The sequence below is a fragment of the Ursus americanus genome, chromosome 16 (genome assembly GCF_024610735.1).
Source record: "Ursus americanus isolate L20-20 chromosome 16, mUrsAme1.1.p, whole genome shotgun sequence".
Classification (NCBI taxonomy): Eukaryota; Metazoa; Chordata; class Mammalia; order Carnivora; family Ursidae; genus Ursus; species Ursus americanus.
Window position 1 is genome coordinate 55,242,439 of NC_142142.1, and position 22,036 is coordinate 55,264,474.

Genomic DNA, 22,036 nt, shown 5'->3' on the forward strand with positions numbered 1-22,036 from the left:
ACCGCCATTCAGCCACCACTCCCTCCTACATTTCAGCCACGCCCTTGTACACTCTTCCCTTCTTTTATCTCTTTCTCTAACTTCCATGATTCTGGCCTCAGTTTGAAACTTCACTTCCTCCAGGAAGGCTTCTCATCCTGCTGCCAGCCTCCCCAGTGTGGTACCTTCTCTATCATATCACCCAACCACTGCATGGCATTGCTTATTTAACCCTTCCCAGCTATAGCTAAGTTCTAACAGGATAGGGAAAGAGTCTGCTTTACTCATTATCACATTCCCAGGATATGGGAGATGTCAATAAATATTTCTTGAATTAGGAGCACCTGGGTGGCTCAGTTGGTGAGTGTCTGACTGTTGGTTTTGGCTCAGATCATGATCTCGTGGGTCGTGGGACTGGCCCTGTGTCAGGCTCCATGCTCAGCAGGGAGACTGCTTGAAGATTCTCTCCCTCTACCCCCACCCCCACCCCCACTCATGCTCGCTCACTCTCTCAAATAAATAAATAAATCTTTAAAAAATGTATTTCTTGAATTATTGCATGAAATAATGATGCCATAACCTTGGATGGGCAAATTTTGGCTCAACACCCATGAGGCTTCCTGGTGTAAGGGAAAGAACCCCAGCTTTGGCCTCTAATTAGCAGTGGCACCTGAGCCTTGTCAGTTAAACTCCATGAGCCTCAGTTTCCTCATCTGAAAATTGGGAATAAAAATTTATCATAAGGGGGGGGCGCCTGGGTGGCACAGTGGTTAAGCGTCTGCCTTTGGCTCAGGGCGTGATCCCGGCGTTATGGAATCGAGCCCCACATCGGGCTCCTCCGTTATGAGCCTGCTTCTTCCTCTCCCACTCCCCCTGCTTGTGTTCCCTCTCTCGCTGGCTGTCTCTATCTCTGTGGAATAAATAAATAAAATCTTTTAAAAAAAATTATCATAAGGGGTTGTCATGATGCTTAAAGGAAATTATGCATATGAATATATTCCCAAACTGAAAAAATATGGTTCCCAGACAGGTGTAACCATAGACCCCAATCCCTCGGAGCAGCCCTGTCCTGTCCGCAGAGGTTGTGCCAGATACCTGAATGAGCTCAACCTTGAGCACTGACACTCATCAGTATGGGTCGAGTACTAAGTCCAGCAGAGTTTTTTTTATTCTTTCTCAACCTTTTCTGCTGTCTTTATTCTCCTACACTCCTGGGCCACTTCCAGAAGTTTTCATAACTGCCACTTCTACTGCACTCTCTTGGTGGAGGGTTTAATGATCCTGAAGGCCCTAGAAATACATCGAATTAAAACACAAAATGGATGGCATTTTAGTGAAACAGCAATTAGGAGTGGCAGTCACCATGTACTCAGGAGGGCAAGAGAGCTGGGGAGAAAAGGAATAAACTGACGTCATAAAGACACTTAATTTCATTACCACCAGACACAGTTTCCCATTACTGCTCTTGGTGTTTAATGGTTTTATGATTCCATCTATTGATGCTTAGCTAGTTCATTAACTGTGCTGCTAAAAATACAATTATCTCCAACAATACCTTTATCACTAATAAAAGGAAAGGGGAAAAAAAAAACCTCTGTCATTACCAGAAAGCACTGGGGTGGACACACCTTCTGTCCCAAAGTCAGCCCCAAAGTTTTTGTGGAGATTGAGACTATAACCCACAAAATGCATGCACCTGGTTAAAAAACTTCAATCTAGCAACTCCAACTCCAAGCTGACTCCAGCTCACTACTGGATGATTCTTTGCACCCAAATGACATTGGCTTTGATTGAGTCAGCTGAATCAAGGTGTCACAATGCTGGTGATGAATGTGACATATGAGGATCTTCTTAAGCATTCATTCATTCCACAGGTATTTACTAAGCCCCTACTAGGTGCCAAGCACTGGTTAGACACACAGAGACACTCAGAATAGGTAGGGTCATGTTTATAGGAAACCCACAGTCTAGAAGACAATGTGTGTCAGTTGGAATCAGAGAATAGAGAATCCCAGTTACTGAGCTGGGACTTAAGTGGACCTCCGGTCCTGATTTGGAATGGGGAGGAGAAAGTGGGTACTGAGAAGGGCAGAAGGTGGCAATGGCTTTCCATGTCAGTTAGCATAAAGGCCATTGCAACGGCCTTCAGGTCTGTAGGATCTGACCTCAAGCCCCTCCCATTTTATCTCTCTTCAGAGCCTACAAAAGGTGGGAGGGGAAGACAGTACAAATAACCCCAGGCTGCAGCCGGGACAGGACTAGGGCCTAATAAAAATCTGTGTAAAGATTTTTAGGTGGCCTGCTTGTTCTAAGGGGTCTCTTGTTTTCTTCCTTCTGCTCTCAGCAGCCACGTCTCCCTGGCTTCATTTCCTTTTACTTTTCCTCTGCTTTTTATTGTTCCTTATATGTGGCAGGCCCCAGGGCCTTTGCATCTGCTGTGGCTCTGCCTATACAGCTCTTCCCTACTGTCAGGTACTGTCAGGGTTCCCTCACTTCTTCCAGTGAAACTTTTCTTGCCCACCACACACTCTCATCAACCCCTACCTTTTCCCTCTCATTTTTCTCTAGAACTTTAACCACCATCTAAGATACTGTATACTTTACCTTTTTGTCTTTCTTCACTGTTTCTTTCAACTGACATGTGGGCTCTGAGAGGGCATGGACTTTTCTCTTTTGTTCACTGTTGACTCCTCAGCACCACAATAGTGCCTGCCATTTAGAAGGCACCTAAAAAATATTTGTTAACTGCCCAAAGATGCTTATTATTTACCTGTGTTCCTCAGTTCCAAACCTACTCTCTCTATACTCCTCTATAATGCTTAGGCTCCTTTGCTGGTTGATTTCTCAGAAGTTTCTCAATAAAAGATGCTGGAGGCAAAAGGAAAGGAGAAGCCATTGTTCTTCCTCTCTCTCTGTCTTACTCCCTCTTTCTTTCTTTCTTTCTTTCTTTCTTTCTTTCTTTCTTTTTTTTTTTTTGTGATGTGTCATGCTCCTTCTCTCTCTAAGAAATAAAGAAATAAATCTTTAAAAAAAAGAAAGAAACAAGACCTAGAATGTGTTCATTCAGAAAGAAAGAAAGAAAAGGAAGAAGAGAAGAGGGGAGGGGAGGGGGGGAGGGGAGGGGAGGGGAGAAGAGGAGAGGAGAGGAGAGGAGAGGAGAGGAGAGGAGAGGAGAGGAGAGGAGAGGAGAGGAGAGGAGAGGAGAGAACCCAGTAGATCTAGCCCAAAGATGCTAGGGCAAGGAGAGCCAAGGGCTGAGTCCCTGACACTCTCCATCCCAGGCCTGGGAGAGCCTGTGGTGCAATCTTTTGGGTCTATCAGCATCATGTTTGTATCAGGCTGATCATTGACGCTGTCATCTAATTGCATTGGTGGTTTTTGCTTCTTATCTCATGTACTTCTCCCTCAGCCATTCATCCCTGTGACTAGAGTTGAGATAATTCATGGCTTGTTTGTGCACTTTTTAACACATGTGAGGTTGAGACATATGAATTTAGTTGGTGATTGGCACTCAAGTTTTTCCTGGAAAGCTGTTACCTGTAACGCATCTCAATGGTGTTTTAAAAGTAAAGGACTGTGGTATTAACAAGAAAAACTGAGGGCCTTAATGGGTGCTAGGCCCTACACTAGATGATTCCATGGCCCTATCGTTGCATCCTAGAAGCAGACCTATGAGGGACATTTTATCATTCCCATCTTTATGAACAGGACCCAGAGGTCATTGGTTTGTACTCACTAGTTTTGGAGTTGGCACCATGAAGCTCTGTTCCATTGTGCTACCCATCCTCACACTTTTGACCAGGAGGAAAAGCTGAAGAGCAGCTTCTGAAATAATCTATTGGCATCAGGAACCCTCTAGCAGGCCAGTAGTAAGTCTGAAGTGAGACCTAGAAGCAGGGCAGAGAAGACTCCTATGGAGATTCAGACTCTCCCCAGGGCCTTCTGGATGGAACCGTGGCCCATCGGGCCAACCCACCTAGTAAGCATCTCCTCTGCAAGACATAAAGAAGTGTTAGAGCTGGCCCTGCCCTTGAGGTGGTTCCAGCACAGTTAGGGAGATAGATAGACGCATTGGAAAAGATAAATGATGATAGGCGGTCCTGTCGAATGCCACAAAAAGGGGCCAATGTGTGTGCGTAGGGCTCCAGGGGATGGAGAGCTTTCCAGGAAACTGCAGGCCATCCTCATAGTCCAATTTGCCTTTGGGGAGAGAGTCTCTGAGTGCTGGGAACAGCACTGGCTCTTCTGCACCCTTTGGATCCTCACAACAACCTCACAATGCAGGTCGTATCACCCCTATTATACAGAAACCCTAGATCGCACAGTTGGTGAAGTCAGTCTGGATTTGAACCTCAGTCTGCTTAACCTTCAGCCACACCATGTCATCAGTGTATATGTGTGTGTGTGCATGTGTGTGCATGCACACTCGCACATGCCTAATGTGCTCACATACACACACTTTATCTACTGTCTACAGAGGCAATTATTTTTTGGAAAAAGCAACAGAGAACATATCGCCAGATGCATTCAGAGAAGCCAAATCTTCCGTAATCCTTCCTGGGTATTTTATTGTTTGTGAAAGAGAATGGATTTTTTTGGGTGTTCTGTTTTGTTTTGTCCTGTTTTAATGAGAAGTCTGGTTAGAAAATAAACAAGTTGTAAAACTTGAGATTTATTCTTTACCTGGCAAGCAGCTTCATGCAGAAACGGGCCTGCACTGAAAGAATAAATTGGTCCTCGGTGATGGACTCACCCCCAGGGAATCTTCTCTGTTTGGCACTGGGCTGAGGCATGTGGAGAACAGCAGGCTTAATAAATGCCATCCACCAGAGATTCCGCCACCAAATGCCCCAGGCTTATCTCTTCATTCAGGTAACAGACATATATCTAACACCTATAGGATCCCAGGCATTAGAGATCATAAAACAGCTGATGAAAGAGGATGAGTAAAAGTGAATCATTACAATACTACTAAGATGGGATATAACACAGTCTGGAGAAGCAGCTAATTCTACAGCAGTGGACAGGGCAAAAGAAGGTGTTAAGAAAACTATAAGAAAATTGGAGATATATAACCAAGACTTCTCAAGATTAAAGAAGACCTTCTTTCACAGACAGATTAGGCAGGAGGATTCCTGACAGGGGACACAATAAGAGCAAAATCAGGGAGAACCACCCGTGAGGGTCCAATGAGTATGATGACGAAATTGGAGCAAAGCTGGGGTGGAGGGGAGGGGAGTTGTGGGTCGTACCTGGGGAATGAGTCCTAGACTGATGAGTTGTCATTGTTTATATTTTTGTTTTTTTTTTTTTAATTCATGCTCTAGCACAGCCTGATTTATTTCAGAACCTGGCTTAATTGATATTTTAATTATACGCTTACACCCTGCAACAATTTCAAATGAGAGCAGGTACATGAAATGAGATAATGTATGCAGAAGCACTTAGAGAACTGTGAAGTGTTTGTTGTACAAAGTACTGTTAGCGCTGTTGGCATTGTTCTAAGATTCCTGAGGCAAAGGATCATTCATTCCTGTATATAGTCATGGACTCCCTGTTATGTGCCCAGCCTAAGCCAGGGTCTGGAAGGGCTGAGGAGAGGAAGGACATGTTGTACTTCCCCAGACACCAATCCACATGGCATGATTGCTCACCACCCTCAGCATGTGAATGTCAGCACTTCCTAGGTACTTAGACCACAGACCCTTCCAGGGTAGGACCCCATTAAACCACACAGTGCTGTGTGGCTGAAAGGCAATGGGCTTAGCTCCTCACCCATACTGTCATCTGGGCGTCCTTGGGGTGCCGCAGTCCTTCTCTGGACCTCAGCATCCTCATCTGGAATATTCAGAGACAATGGTGATGGCCCCACAGCCTTCTCAGCACACAGAGCCCTAGAGCTGGCGAGTGGTTGAGGCCAAAGTCAAACCCAGCTCCAGTTACTATCAAAGTTAATACTCTTCTCTCTGTCATGTGTCTACATGCATTACCAACCACTTTTCCAAAGCAATTCTTTTCCAAAGTAAGCTTGTACTCCCACCAGTGAAAAACTGAAATCATCCTAGCTTGGGCCTGACTGGAATTCTGGAAAAAGATTAAGTTGATGGAATTGGCCTTCGGCAAGCTCATTTTTCTGGGATGAAGACAAATGCCTGACAAGAGAATTCCATCAGGAAGTTAGAGGAAGGCGATAGAGCAGGTAATTTAGGCCTAGATTCTGCTGTGTCTCTGCTAAACATGACACCTAGTGACTTAGTGAAAACAAGATACCAGCAACGGGCCCCCTCAGCAGGTAGGTGTGAGCCAAGTGGCCCTGTTTGCGAATACTTCAGTTTGAGTGGAGACTGTCTCTGCTTCCATCAGTGCAGTACTGACGCCACAGCACCTCAGCCTACCTTTGAGTGTTGGCAGCACTGTGGGAATGTGGCTCTTGCTCTCTTGCCTCACATTCCCTAGAGGGCGGTTCTCTTGCAAAGTGGCATCAGGAGTTGCTCTCCTAGGATGCTTTCCTTGCCCCGCCCATGTGCTGGGTGCCTCTCCTAGGTGCTTTCTTCATGCCCGGTTCTTACAACATCTATTAGCTCAGCAGGTGTTCATTCAACACGACGATGTGCTTAGCCCTGTTCTAGGACCTTGTTCTGAAATCTAGACTCTCTCACAACATTTGTATCTCGGTTTTGTAACTGTCTACTGCAAAGATACCAGGTAAATCACTGACTTTAAAAAGGAAATATTCATATGTTTAGCTTAGCTAGAATTCTGCATGTCTTATTATATTAAAATATCATTACTTAAAGAAATTTTTGTATCCTAGCGCACTGCACATTGCCAGCAAATATTAGGTATTCAATACATGTTTGCTGAATCACTGAATATTTGGTATTGACACCTCCAAGGCCATGAGCAGAGTCCAGATTGGAACTGAGTCCTGGAGTGCCCGGACCTCTCTCCTTGTCAGTCCTGTGCCATCTCACCCTGGTGAGGCCAGCACGACCACATGAGGTGGAAGAAGAGAGTCTGCTTCTGAATTTGGTGGAGCGTCCTCGGTGCTTCAGGCAGGGACATCTTCAAAGAGCCTACTGTGTTAGTCGTGGCCTTGCAAGAGAACAGGAGAACAGAGTTCAGTAAACAGATGAACATATGAAGGTGTGGGCAGCAGGGAGGGAGATCTTGGGGAACAGTGCAGTGCTCTGGAGCTAATAAATTGTCAGCACCCTAACCATCCTAACAAGGCAAGGAGTGAGAGAGGTTGCCCGAGCCCAGATACAGAGTGAAGTATGTGGAGAGAATTTCCCGACAGGAGCTCTGACCTTCAAAAGGGTCAGGCGGCTGGACAGTGACAACACCACAGGGAGGCAACCAGGGAAATCAATACCATAACCTCCCTCTCCTTCCTCTCCCTAACCCCCTCCCCATGCTTCCCAATGGCCGAACTCGACCAGAAGCTAAAAGGTGAGAGAGCTCTTTGAGACAGTCTACACAGGTCAGCTACTGGGGCTAGAGCAGGTGGAAGGGGGTAAGAGATTAGGTCTGGAGGGACAATCAGAAAATACTGAGCACACTGCACAGAAGCAATCCACAAGAGAAAGAGTTAACTTTAAATCTACCAAACAACACGGGCACAAAAGCAGCAAGATCATGATGGTCCCGGTCAAATAGGATCTTTCCTGCCTCTGACCTCCCTTCTGTGCTCCTGCCAATCCCAGAGAGGACAGAAACTACAGGGGGTCACCATAGCTGAGGGCCGGGAAAGGAGGCACAAAACAGGAAAAGAGAAAGCTGACTGTGCCCCCCTTCCCACTATGGGCTTTTAGCCTGAAGCGAACCTGAGCTGGAGAACGTGTTAGAGTAAGCTAGATTGCAGTAAAAATATTGGTCATGACCCAAACATTTAGTGACTCCACACAACAGAGGTTTATTTCTTGCTCATGTAATACTATAGGAGAGCTCCAGGTTGGGGTAGTGAAAACGGCAGGAGGCTTTGCTCCCCATATTTATTCAGGGACCCTGGCTGATGATCCTGGGGTCACTTCCATCACAGTTAGCTAGAAAGAGAAAGCAGTATGGAACAGCACACAAGGGAAGTCTTTAAGGGACAGGCCTGGAAATGACACACAACCCTTCTACTCACATTCCATTGGCTAGAACTCAGTCATATAACCACTCCCAACTTCAAAGGAGACTGGGAAATGTAATGGCCTGAACATGTCCATGTGACCAGAACACTTATTGTAATGGAAAAAAATGGGGAAAAGGGATTTGAGTGGACAGCTGCCAGCCTCTGTTACAGAGAAACTTTAAATCCTGAATTTGGCTATTGCACAGAATCGACATTTAGATTACTGAAAAGGTCTGTTTTCTGATTAAAAGTTACAAAAGAATTTTTATTATTTGATAGTGATAGAAAGAATCATGAAGTCTGCCCTAGATTTTATCAAAGGAACCAAGAAGTCCGAGCCAGACAGCAAGCTTAAACAGGCCTGAACAAGAGTTTTGAAGTTGTTTGCATGTACCCTTTGCTCAGTTGTACCGGTTAATCTATTACCCTTATGTAATCAGAATGAGTATTATTTTTTCTTTTTACTTCTCTGAGAATTTTTTTTTTAGTTTCTTATAATAAATGTTACTTTTTTAAGATTTTATTTATTTATTTGAGAGAGTGTGTGTATGTGAGTGGGGGGAGGGGCAGAGGAGGAAGAAGAGGGAAAAGGAAAGAATCTACAGTAGGTTCCATGTTCAATGCAGAGCCCGATGTGGGGCTCCATCCCATGACCCTGAGATCACGACCTGAGCCAAAACCAAGAGTCAGATGCTTAACCGACTGTGCCACCCAGACACCCCAATAAATGTTACTTTTAAGTGGGGAAAAATATAAAATATACCTCTTTTTTAAAGTCTAGTGAAGTTACCCAATTCTGTTTCCATTCAGTTCTTTGCCAACACCAGTGCCCAGCTGGTGACTTGGTTCAGACTGCTAGAACAAAGTACCATAGATGGGGTGCATTAAACAACAAGCTTTATTTTTCACAGTTCTGGAGGCTAGAAGTCTAAGATCAGGGTGCAATGGAGCATGGCCAGCGTCTGGTGAGGACCCTCTTCTGGGTTGCAGACTTCTAGCTTCTGATCGTGTCCTCATATGGAGGGAAGAGGGCGAGAGAGAGTTCTGGGGGCTCCTTTATAAAAGGCACTACTCTCACTCATGTGGGCTCCACACTTGCGATCTTACCACCTCTCAAAGGCCTCGCCTCCTAATACCATCACACTGAGGGTTAAGATTGCAACATGTGAACTGGAGAGACTGAACAAACACTGAGTCTGTAACAATGCCCAGGACCTTGTTATGCATAAGGAAGGGAGCTGAAGGCAGGAGAACAGAGAATGTGGGCTAAATCAAGGGCTGTCAAGGTGAAGCCATCACAGGCAGGACCTAGCCAGCAACAAAAACGCTTCCATGGCAAATTATAAGATAGCGCTGGCTCAAGACCCAGGTAAAACAGGTCAAGGTGTTTCAAGTAATTGTAGGCTTGTAGATGCCCTTCTGAGAACAAGTCCAGGGGATGGCACGTTAGACTATGTATGGCTTAATCCTGCTTACGTCCTAAGTAAATCTCCATACCACTTATATCCCGTCTTCCCACCCCCACCTCCACTATTATTATCATCTGCATGAGACGTCCAAGCTTGAATGGTGGAGCCAGGATTTGAACCCAGGCAGCCACCCTAAGGCTGTAACCACTCCATGGTGAAAATACTGCCATCACCTATGGATGAGATAACACATGTAACGGGCTTACCCTACCTATATTCATTTGCTAGGACTGCTATTCCAGCAAGATACCACAGCTGGGGGTAAACAACAGAAATTTATTTTCTCACAGTTCTGGAGGCTGGAAGCCTGAAATCAAGGTGTCAGCAGGGTTGGTTCCTTCAGAGGGCTGTGGGAGAAAATCTGTTCCAGACCTCTCTTCTCGGCTTGTAGATGGCCATCTTCCCCTGTGTCTTCACATCATCTTCCCTCTGCATGTATCTCTGTCCAAATCTCCTCTGCTTTTAAGGACCCTGGTCATGCTGGATTACAGTCTACCCCAACAACCTCATTTTACCTTAATCGCCTCTGTGACAACCCAGTCTCCAAATACAGTCACATTCAGAGGTACTAGGAGGGACCTCAGCAAATGAATTTCGGGGGACACAATTCAGCCCATAACACCAGCTAAATGATCATTGCTATTACAATGATCCTGAAACTCAAGGACCCCACAATTTCAACTTGCCTTTCCACCCATCTTTATGTCCCTTACCCCCAACCAGTCACTCTCTCAGGTCACTGTTAACCAAAGCACCTTGAACTTCCCCTCCCCGAGGCTTTTCAGGGCTATAATCTACCTGTGATGATACAGACACCAAATCGTCCTCTTACTGCAAGTCTCAGCTCAGGCCCCATTAGCCCTGAGGTTTCTCTCCACCCCAGTCATCTGAAAGGAAGAAAGAAATTTAACAGTTGCACTTACAGTGTGTTTTCACCAGCACAGTATCATTCTATTCTCCCAAATTCCTTTGCCCCCTGACAGGTTAGGAAATGGGAGCTCAGAGTGGTTAAGTGCTGTGGCTGGGGTCACTGCGTGATCGATTCCAAGTCCAGCAGTCTCCGTCCCTGAACTATAGCAATTCTGGCCTGAAGCAGTCATGTGGCAGTAGCTCTTCCTGGTCGCCTGGAGCTTTTACTCTGAGCTTTTACTAAGACTTTATTATCAATTTTCTATGCACATGTCTTTTTTTCTCCAACTATATTTTCAGCATCTTAAGAATAAGAATGAGTTTTTCACTTGGACTGATCCCTTCGTAGTGACAGGTTAGGCTCAGTAGAGGCGGTTGATGTTTTAAGGCCAATGACATAAAGACATACTCACTCCTCCAGGGAAATACACACCTTCCCCAGAGAGATGGCTCCAGCCGGCAGAACAGAAGGGCCTCTTTGTCCTCCTCCAAACACAGTGGCTTCATGAACTAATTAACTGCAGAGATGTATATCCCGTGATCCCCTCTCAGCTCCAGGCCCCTCATAGCCCTCATGCGTGGGCAAGGCACCGCTAGAGCTCAACTTCTAGTAATGGTGCTGGATATCCACCCTGACACATCTGCCACTGTCCTTTCTGTATCCCCCTTCCTTTCCTGTCCCCAATCTCCTATCTCTCCTTTCTACGACCTCAGGGTTGCCTGAAGCTCTATTACTTAGTGGCTACTGTAGCCAGCCACTGCTCTAAGCACTTCATAGTGTAACCACGACATTGAACAAGCAGGACTCAGGAAATGGTGTCATAAAGGTATTTTTACTTTGAATCCCATAGTTCATTTCCACTTCCTCAGTGGGAGTGGCCCTTCGTGCATGAAAACTGAAATAGTTTGCACAGTTCTTCTGGTCACTCAAAGGTAATAAAAAGTCCTACAGTCACTTTAAAATGCAAACAGTCCCAGTTCAGCACTTACAATGGTCAGATCTCATGCAGTAACCAAAATTTGAATCCTGACTTGAAATTAGAATGTTCTCCCCTGTCCATCTGGGCTCTGCCACATGTGGGCTCTTTGCAGTGTGTGTGAGTATTAGGGAGTGAGCATGGGTGGGGCCTATGGTGGCTGTGGAGGGGACAGCTCAAACTTCCTTTGGGAGAACCTGCTGTGAAGAGCAGATGACTGACAGCCCCACTGCCACCCTGGGGACCCTCCACCACATCTGTACCAATGTTGCACTTCCCAGGGTGGCTCCCAACTCAAGGCCAAGTGCAGCAGGGTGCTAGGGCTGGGCCACTCCTGCCAGGGGACTCTTGCAATGGGCAACCTTTCTAGGATACTAGCTGGGGACCAGCGGGGGTCTAGCTAGTCTCACCCAGACTTACTCAGCATTGTGCTACAGGCTGAGAGTCTTCCTACCCACTTCTTCCTTTCTCTGTCTACATCTCCCAAAGCCTCTCTGCCTAATCTTGCTTCTGTCCCCCTTATTCTTCATAGAGTCCTTCATGCACTCACAGACAGTACTGTCTAGTGGTTAAGCACATCCTGTCCACAGTAGGTCACAAATTGATTGATACTTGATTTGGCTTTTTTCTCTGTTTTGTTGTCTTATCTCTCCTCTCCCCTGGGAACCTCAGTCTCCTCATTTATAGTATGGGGATAATATCAGATCCACTGCACAGGGCCCCTGTGAGAATTACTTATCATCTGCATATCATCTATATGGCTTTGGCTTTGCTGACCTGCACCATGGTTAACATCCCAGCATGAAAGTCCACCCCTGATTACAACAGCTCAGATTCCTACTTGGCTTCCGGAATCAGAGAGTCATGCTCCTGAAGCAGGAAGCAGCTCAGTGAGGAAATGGTTGTGTTTGCGGCTATCTGAAATACATGCTCTTGAAAAAAAAAAAAAAAGTCTCTTATGAACCATAAATGCTACTGGTGATGACACAGAATTAGCATAGGTCTGCCAAATGAGCTAACCAAGCTTATGATGGATTTCTTGCACACCACCAGAGGCTGGCTGAGAAGTCAGTGCACCTCCCCAGGACTTAACCATGTTCCACACTTTGAGAAGGCTCAGCCACTGACTCAGCCCCCAAGGGGCTGGGCTTCCCTAGCCAAAGGAGCTGGTTACCAGCACTTACACCACGTTCCTCTCTCATCAAAGATGATGCTGAATTCCAAGCAGGATCTCCAAGGAAGAAGCAAAGCCTCATGGGGTTTGTGTTCCTGGACCCTCTGGCCTACTGTGGAGACTGTTACATCTATGTGTGAAACCCACAGACCTGCTGGGGGCCTCAGTCTCACTTCACTGCACCCTCCTTGACCCAACCTCCCAGGCCCAGACCTTCCAGGTCCCTGCAACATGTCTAGCATTTTGTCTTCATCTGCACCCTCAATGCCCCAGCCTCGTTCAGGTCTGCCTTGTGGCCCACCTGAACAATGTCAAGAAGCTCCCAACCACAAGACCCGCCTCTACCTTCATCTCACCTGATGCCTCCTTGACATCAAGATCCTAGCGATCTTCAGCTCTAACCAAGCTGCCCCCTTCCTTGGAAATCTTCCCCAGACCCCCACTTCCTAGCGGCGGGGCAGACTGGTGGCCTCAGGCCAGTCACAGTATACAGACAGGTTTTGTACAACTGACACTGTTTTCAAAATTTTGAACCAATATTTTAAAATCAGGAGTTGCACATAAAAATTAAGATTTCTGGCTTGTCTCAAACACCAGGAAATCTGGCAAGCCCAAGTGTGATGGTTAATTTTATGTGTTAACTTGACTGGGCTAAGAGATGCCCAGATAGCTGGTTAGACATTATTTCTGGATGTGTCTGTGAGGGTGTTTCCAAAAGAGATTAGCATTTCAGTTGGTAGACTGAGTAAAGACGATCTCCCTCACCAATCTGGGTGGGCACCATCCAATCTGTTGAGGGCCTGACAGAACAAGAAGATGGAGGATGGGCAAAATCATTCTCCCTGCTTGAGAGACATCCATCTTCTCCCACGCTCAGACATCAACGCTCCTGGTCCTCTGAGTTTCAGACTTATACTGGGATATACACCATTGTCCCACCCCAGCCCTATTCTTAGGCTTCAGACTCAGACTGAATTATACCACCAGCTTTCGACAGGCTTCTCCGTCTCCATAACACATGAGCCAATTCCTATAATCTCCCTTGTCTGTATCTATATACATCTCGCTGGTTCTCTCCCTCTGGAGAAGCTAAACTAAGAACCCAAGTGCACACGTTTACACAGCAGCTCCTGACCAGAGCTGGGGGTCGCAGCGTCTGCCACTCTGGGGCTTCGTTTGCTTGCTCACACCAAGGCCCTGCAGACAGTGGAGGAGGAGACCTGAGCCAAGAGACTTAAGTCCAAATTCTCTGGCCTCCTTCCCTTAATCCTGCCCCAAGCTTTCCTTGAAACCTCATCTCTCGCTATAGACAGAGTGAGCATATGACGTATGGTCCAAACTGGGCCACATCTGAAAGTGAAAAGGGGTACCAAAAATAACAAGTGGTCATTAATCCACAACAGGCATAATCTGGGACTTTTCCTGCAAACCTGGGTGTCTGGTTGCCCAAACCATGGACCCCAACTTGGGCATCACACAGCCCCATCTCCAGCCAACCCGCATTGTTCATGTTTCCTCGATGTGACTGCCTCTGTGCAAGCCGGTGCTTTTGCTCCTTGCTGTCCCAGCTTCTGGGAATATCCTCCCTGCTCATCTCAACCTGTCAGGATCCAACAGCCCCTTCAAAGCCCAGGCCAAATGTGACCGCTTCCTTAAAGCATTCTTCACGCTTCCTGCCCCGAACTCCTCTCTCATTTTTGAATTTCCAGAGGACTTTGTAAATCTGCTATTATCCTTCCCTGTGTCCCACATTAGAATCACATCATTCACACAGTCAACAAACTTTTAGGAAGCACCTGGGATACAGCGGCGAACATAGCCCAAGTTCCTCCCCTCATAGAGTTTATGTTTTACTGCATATGTTGGACTTGCTCATTAGCTTATAAACTTCTCAAGGACAGGAACTGCAGATGGAAGATTTGGTGCCCTGGTCAAGAACATTTGCCACATTTAGTTGTAAAAACGTCTCTGTGCCTTATTCTACTCACCTGCTAAAGGGGAATAATACCCTCCTTCTCTTATAGCGGCACCCTGAAGATTAATGAGAAACGAAGTGATAGTATTTGTAAAGTTAAAAACATTTTAGCCATGTAGACTACTCAGCAAAGCAAACTGTGATCAGCATATCCTGCATCACGTCCTTTTAAAATTTCTAACACTTGGCGGGGGGGGCGCCTGCCTGGCTCAGTTGGTTAAATGTCTACCTTCCATTCAGGTCATGATCCCAGGGTCCTGGGATCGAGCCCTCCATTGGGCTCCCTGCTCAGAGGGGAGCCTGCTTCTCCTTCTCCCTGTGCCTCTGTCCTGGCTGGTGGGTGCTCTCTCTCTCCCAGTCTCTCAAATAAATAAAATCTTAGAAAGAAAAAAAAAAGGTAAAATTTCTAACACTTGGAAATGGGTATTGTTACTCCCTTTAACAGAGAAGAAACCCAAGGCTCAGAGAAGTTAAGTGATTGGCTGATAAGGCCAACAGGTTAATGGAAGGAGAGCCAGGCTCAAGCCAGGTGTCTGACTCTGGACCCTGAATGCTTTCCACCACACCACACTGAAAACTAACCAGATTCCAGTGTGGTCCAGTTTCTCCTCTCAGGCACAAGACTAAGAGGGCATTGAGAGAAATCTAACCTTAGCATCCCTCTGGGGAGTTCCTTAGCAGAGACCATCTCCACCCTAAATGACAGTGGAAGTGGTAAGCCAGCAGCTGGCATGCAGGGGCCAAGATGTGGCATCACCTGGTCAGCCCTGGGCCTGAAACTGTCTCCTCCCTTTCCCCACATTCCAGTGTCCTCATGGACATTGGTCCCTTAGCCCTTCCAGGCAGCAGGGACCTTCAAAGGTGGTAGAAGGCCTGACTTATGGCTATGACCAGGGACGGATTTCTCTGGGCAGGAGGGCAACACCTGCTGAGACCCCTCTACTCTCCCATACACACACACACACACACACACACACACACACACACACACACACAGAGGCCTCAAGACCTCATTCAGCACAGGGGACGAGCAACACACTGCTCTTAATTCACCTGGTGAAGCTGTGAGAGTCTCTCACCTGGGGGTGCGTCCCAGGCCTGAGGTCAGTGCCTGGCTCTCTGCAGGGCCTCTGCTCATTATCAGGAAGGAGCACAAATTGGGTTAAAAAGCCATAGTGCCATGATTCCAGAACCCCCAGTCTGTGAGGCTGTGCTTCCCATGTCAATGAACAGCCAAGCCCCTCTAAATGTCTGCTGGCTTCTATAATTACTTGGGGAAAATGTCATGTTTGCCATGGTGCTATTAGAGAAGCGCACAGGCTAAGATGCAAACAGCTCCACACCAATATAAATATTTTCCATGGCGTCCTTCCAGCTATCTGGTGCACGCACTTCCAGATGATTACGGAGGAGAAAATCAAAGACAGGGATCTTCTGTGATGAAATGCAGTCAGGAGACTGCGTCTGAAGACAGACAGTTCCAGTCTGGTGTGAAATCTGGTCTGATCCTTATATTTGAAGCTCTATTTATTCTCTCTTGCTTTAGAATTTGTCACTATCTGATTTGATTACAAAATGAAAACCTGGATGTTTAAGCAGTTTTCACAGAAACACTTAGCAAAGGTTTCACGGGGCCTGGAAAAGGAAAGAAGCAGACCAACATAGGGTAAGTCACTGGGCCTCACTGGGCCTCAGTTGCCCCATCTGTAAAATGGGGGTAAGGTATCAACTGCCCAGAGTGAAGCTGACTTTCTTGTACGTCCTTCAAGCTCCAAAATCCATAATCAATTAGAGGTCTACCATTTCATGCCAAAATAGTCTGCAAATAAATGCTAGCGTAGCTCTTGCTGACTCCCGGGTATGTGGTCAGGCCCTGCCCTGACATTTGCAGGACCCAGGGGAAGATTACAAATGGAGGCCCACATGGCATACGTCATACTATTTTAAAGTTATAAATCAAGCTAAAAAGTGCTAAATAGAATATGTTTTGTTCTCCTACCTTGACAAATATGCCTTCAAAATGACCTGGAAGGCCAGGTTGGACTTTAGAATTCTCGACGTCCTCAGTTTCACATCATAACATGACAGTAGGAAAAGCAAACCCCAGCCTCCCTCAGTTCTTCTCACTCCTGCCTCCACCTCATACTGCAAAGGGCCTCACAGTCATGCTCGTGAACAACCCAGCCCACATGTCCATGCTCTGTGCACACATGTACACACATGCACACATCAGCAGCATAGCCCCGGTCTCTAAAGGAACGACCTGGAAAAGAGGCCTGGGAATGAGTTTGGGGTTGTTTGAGCAGGAAATCCCAGAGTCCCAGGTACCCATCGAATATTCTAGAAGAGGGAGCCCTTCCCTTAGTGCTACAGACTCCTCACCCTGTGGGGAAGTATCATCCATGGGAGGCCAGAGTGGGGCCAGGGCAAGGACCCGTCTTGTTGATTTACCATTGACAGTGGGCTAATTCCATTAATATATAAAGAACTCCCTCAAATCAATAAGAAAAAAAAATCAGCTGCTCAATTAAAAAAAATGAGTAGATAGGTCATTTAAAAGAATATGAATAGCTCCTAAAGATGAAAAGATATTCAGTGTCCAAGGTTGAAAGTCTGGTAGCACACTGTTGGCTGCACGTGCGAAGCAGTACTCTCTCATCCACTGCTGGTGGGCAGTGAAGGTGGGGCAATCTCTATGAAGCACTATCTGGCAAGAGCTATAGGAATTACAACTATATGCTCTTTGTCCCAAATATTCTACATCGAGTTATTTAACCTGGAGAAATATTTTAACAAGAAACAATATTCATCGTGACTTTTTTTTTTTTTGTAAGAGCAAAATACTGGAAGCAACCTAAAAGTCAACTGGTACAGAGCCGGTTAGCTTAGCAATGTCCTCCCACAGAAGACGATGGTACAGGGCAGGTCTAGATGAATCAGTACACGGACTAGTCTCCAACATGCGCTGCTAAATGAAAAAAAGAAAGCTGTCAAGAACAGTGGTGGTGTGCTGCTATTTGTGTGAAGAGAAAGAGCCTATATACACATATGTTCACTGTGCCAAGACTTTCTGGAAGGAAACGTAAGAGACTATTAACAGTGGCTGTATCCAAGGAGGGAATCTGTGTGTCTTGGAGACAACTGTGGGAGGGAGAATTATCCTTTGCTGTATTTCTTTTTGTGCCTTTTAAATTTGTACCATGTGTATGATTTACTTATTATGAAATATTCAAATGATAAAAAAGAAAAGCTTAGCTTAGCACTCCATCTATACCTTTCTCAATGGTACATATATTTTTCTATCTTATGTCATCATTATTTATATACAAGTTTTGCAAATCTTCCATATTTTAGTTTGAGAGGGTACAATTCATGCCAAATAATAACTAACATTTTTGAGCATTTATTATCTGCCAAGCCCCATTCTCCATGATTTATATGAATTATATCACTTATTTCTCTATAATGACCTCTGATAATAGGTACCATTATTCTCGTTTTACAACTCAGGAAAACTAAGGGTCCAGAAGGAGGTTTAAAACTTCCCTGAGGCCACCTAGCTCTGTGCTAGGGAAGTGGATTCCAAGACTGTTCCATTCCAGCTCTGACTGACTTCAAGGGTGCCTTAGCCACTATGCCTGGCATCTCTCTTGCTCACGCGCGCGCGCGCACACACACACACACACACACACACACACCCTGGAATTTAGGAAGATATGGACAAATGAGTGAGTGACTGAGGGTACGCATGATGTACCTGCCACATTCACGGTTGTCCCGCACAATGTACTTCTAGGTCGTGTGCACCCTGTTTCCAGATCTGGGGAGGGCTGGAGAAGGACCGCCCTCCTTATAAACAGCCATAGGTTCCCCTTGCCCACTGCTGCCTGGAGGGAAATACAGAGAAGGAACTGACCAACTGAGGAAGACGAAGAGGTGGGTAGTTTCACACATGAGAGGATATTTTTAAAGTAAAGGTGCTAGGGCTCGGACAAGAGCCTGAGGGCCCATTCTGTCACTTCTGCATGAAGCATGCCTCAATTCTCGGAGCTCAGAAATGTCAGAGTACGGGGTACATAGTCCCTGGCCATACAGAGCCCTCAGGCCCCTTCTGACAGCATGTCAAGCCTCCATATGTGTCATCCTACAGTCTGTGGGTGGAGCAACAGGGAATCCCATGGGGTGCTTCCTGTCTGAGCAAAGAGATGAAGGCTGCTGGTACACATCCCCCCACACACAAAAGAGCTGATGTGTTAGTGTACTTTTTGTTTTCCACACTCCAAACAAAGCCCACTTTGGGTTCCCATAAGGCAATCTGAACTAAGACCGTGATCTTTATGCACAACTCTGTCTCCTCATCTTGCATGATTTATATGGGGTTTAAATAATAAATTGCACGGATGCTGTAGAATTTATAGTGCTCCAAGTAGGTCATTAAATAAATCACTGTATAATTTATATAAATGAACCTAAATCATGCAGTAGGAGGATTTCATTAGAAAATCAATCCCATGAGTGGATAAACATGACGGACTGGCGGGAACGTGGCCATTTTTGAAAAGTCCCTGTGTCTCTGACCGAATGTGAAGGTGCTCGTGCTGGAGGGCACTTGGCTCTCACTTCCCACTCTGCTGTGCAGGCTCAGGCCCACATGCCCCAGGACCTGCCTCCCCCTGCAAGTGCCCTGGCTCTTCCAGTAGGGAGTCAGCACACTGCAGGGACTCAGGTCACCTCAAAGCCAGCTGGCCTCTTGCCGTCTCCAGAGCACAGCCAGGCTGAAAGAGAGGGAACCACAGAGAACTCCTGCTAACCACAAGCCAGTCTCCGTCTTGAACACAGGCCAACAACAAGCCCGGGTGTCTGGCTGGCAGGAGCAGTCACCTTGCCGTGCAGATGTCTCCCTGATGCTGCTGCCTACAAGCTTCCCCAGGACTCCTGCATAGAATCCACTCTAGCCTCCATTTGGAGCCCATTTCTGATGGGACCTAAAGGGCAGATGGATCCAAGGGGCAAGTCTGATCTGGGTAACTTAGACCCCTCGAGTTGCTCCCCCGGCCCCCTCAAGAATAGGAGAGTGAAGGTGGCAGAACCATGGGACCCCTTTCCCAGTGGAAGAGACACGTCATTCACAGCTGCCAGTTAAGGGTGGGAGACCCGGAGCCTGGCTCTGTTCAAGACAGAGATGTTGTAGAAGGGAACTGTAAGCCAAGGGGCGTCCTGCAGTTTTAAAACCACTGCTTGAGAAAGATCAGGGAGAAGGGGTGCAACAAGAGGCAAGATGAGAAAAACATTCCAACACATTCTCTGAGAGACAGGACCGGCTCTGGGAGGTTCCCTGCAACCTTTTGGGGAGTTTGGCAACAACGGAAAGCTAAAAGAGTCACGAGGTGACAGGCCACAGGAGTAACCAGCACTGCTTAGTCATTCTAGGGGTGTGAGTTTAAACACTCTGATCCCTGAACACCTGCGCGCTGGCTTCGTGGCTTGTGCACCCTGAAGTGCCGCATGTGGAGAAGTCAAGGGTGGCCCTTTGCTCCCGAGCAGGATGGCACCCAGGGACAGGGCTCTAGAAGGGCCCACGAAGATCACGAGGTTGCCTGGCACAGAGCTTGGGTACGTGGTGCAGGCCCTTCTCACCCTCTGCTCCCATGAGCTGCTGTTCCCCCAAACACTCACAGACATTGCCTGAGCCTTCGTTGAGACACTTGGCAGCCAGTGCCCAAGAAACAGGAGAATATGTCACCGAGAGCAGGGACATCGTTTCAGTCTCCCAGACGTTGTTCAGCCTCCCAGCCCTTAATGATCTGAAGCCGACAGCTGTAGGAAGACATCCTTCACCGGAACGGCCCACCACATACAAAACGTCCCCAGTGCAATGTCAGGATCGGCAAGGGTGCGCGGCAGAGGGGCCTAGCTGTGCTTCCAAGATCTCCTCAGGGTCACAACTGGGATCCTCCCATTCTAAAGGGTGAAAGGGCAGGAGGGTGCCTTGTTTGTTCACGCCACTCTAACAAAAATAGCACAGACCAAGTGGCTCAAACAACAGAAATGTATTTCTCACAGTTCTGGAGGCTGGAGGTCCAAGGTCAAGATGCCAACAGATTCAGCGTGTGGTAAGAGCCCTCTTCCTGGTCACCCATGGCTGTCTTTTCTCTGAGTCCTCATGTGGCAGAGGGGCAAGGGAGCTCTCTGGGGTCTCCTCTGTAAGAGCATTAAGACCACTTGTGAAGCTATACCTGCATGATCTAATCAGCTCCCCGATACCATCCTCCTCCTCCTCCTAACACCATCACACTGGGGGTTAGGATTTCAGCACATGAATGTTAGAAGGACACAAATGTTCAGTCTAGAGCAGAGAGAGAGAGAAAGGGAGGGAAGGAGGAAGGGAGGGACGGCGGGAAGGAGATAGCGTCCTCTTGAATCTACTGATCCAGCCATCCCTCCAGCTACTACCCTGTTTTTTCTTTCTTGCCTTCATTGTCCAGTTCATTTTTTCAAAACTGGATGAGCTTTTCCACCAGCTGCTTCTCATTTCTAAACCCCTCACCTTGGATGCCCACGTCCACTGCGCTTAGATGTGGCCAGGGCCCTCGTCTTGTCCACTCCTGTTTCTCACATGCAGCATCAGCTCTGCGTCTGGCACAGCTCATCCCAGACCCAGAGCCTCTCCTTCCAACTGCACCGGCTCCTGTGGCTCTTCTTCCCTTGTCTTCCTCCCTGCTCCTTCTCCCCAGTGCCAGAGCCTCCTCTGGTTACAGATACCACACCCATGAAAATGGCTCTCAAACCTACGTTTCTAACTCTGACCCCATGGCTTGTGGTGAGCACCCATCCCTGGTTATCATCAGATCTCTCAGATTGGACACCCCCCACCTAAAGCTGGACTCTTCATCTTTCTCTCTGCAGATGGGCCTCCTTTCCTGGTGTTCTTACACGAGGAACACCACCATCCTCCAGCTTCCGGATCCTTCTGAACCCTCCTGTTGCTTCACTTTCCATAGTCAGTCCTGCATCAACTCCTGCCAGTTGTTCCTGTGATGTTTTCCTCGTAGCCCTCATTCCCACTGCCCTCACCCCACACCAGGCCTTCATCATCTCATACACGGTCAGGAGGGACGCACTTCAGAGCTGGAAGGAATTAGTCAACCCATCCTTCATGGGGCAGACAAGGAAACAAAGGATCAGGTGGGAGGGACATGTGCCCGAGGTCACAGCTGTTACTCAGGACTTGAACCCAGGTCTCCTTAGTGGTCTGCCCCTCACCTCCCCATGGAACTGCGGGCAAAGGCCAGGACAGCAGCCCAACCCAGGGAGGGACTGGTAGCTTTCCCTCTACCATTATTCCCTTCACTATTTCTAATCCACCCCCAAAGAAATATGTAATCTGAGTAAAAACCAGGCTGACCATGCAGACAGCTTCAGTGGTCTCTTAGC

At 47.1% G+C, this 22,036-nt stretch overlaps 1 long non-coding RNA gene across 1 annotated transcript in view; it reads right to left on the reverse strand.

Moving 5' to 3' along the window:
• Positions 1-22,036, reverse strand: part of LOC123792575 (uncharacterized) — a 108,495-nt gene that overhangs the window by 16,716 nt on the left and 69,743 nt on the right. The window contains exons 5-6 of the long non-coding RNA XR_015727016.1: positions 10,366-20,803; positions 6,954-7,074 (exon numbers count right to left, since the gene is read on the reverse strand). This is a non-coding gene — a long non-coding RNA (uncharacterized LOC123792575). The remainder of the gene's footprint in view (positions 1-6,953; positions 7,075-10,365; positions 20,804-22,036) is intronic.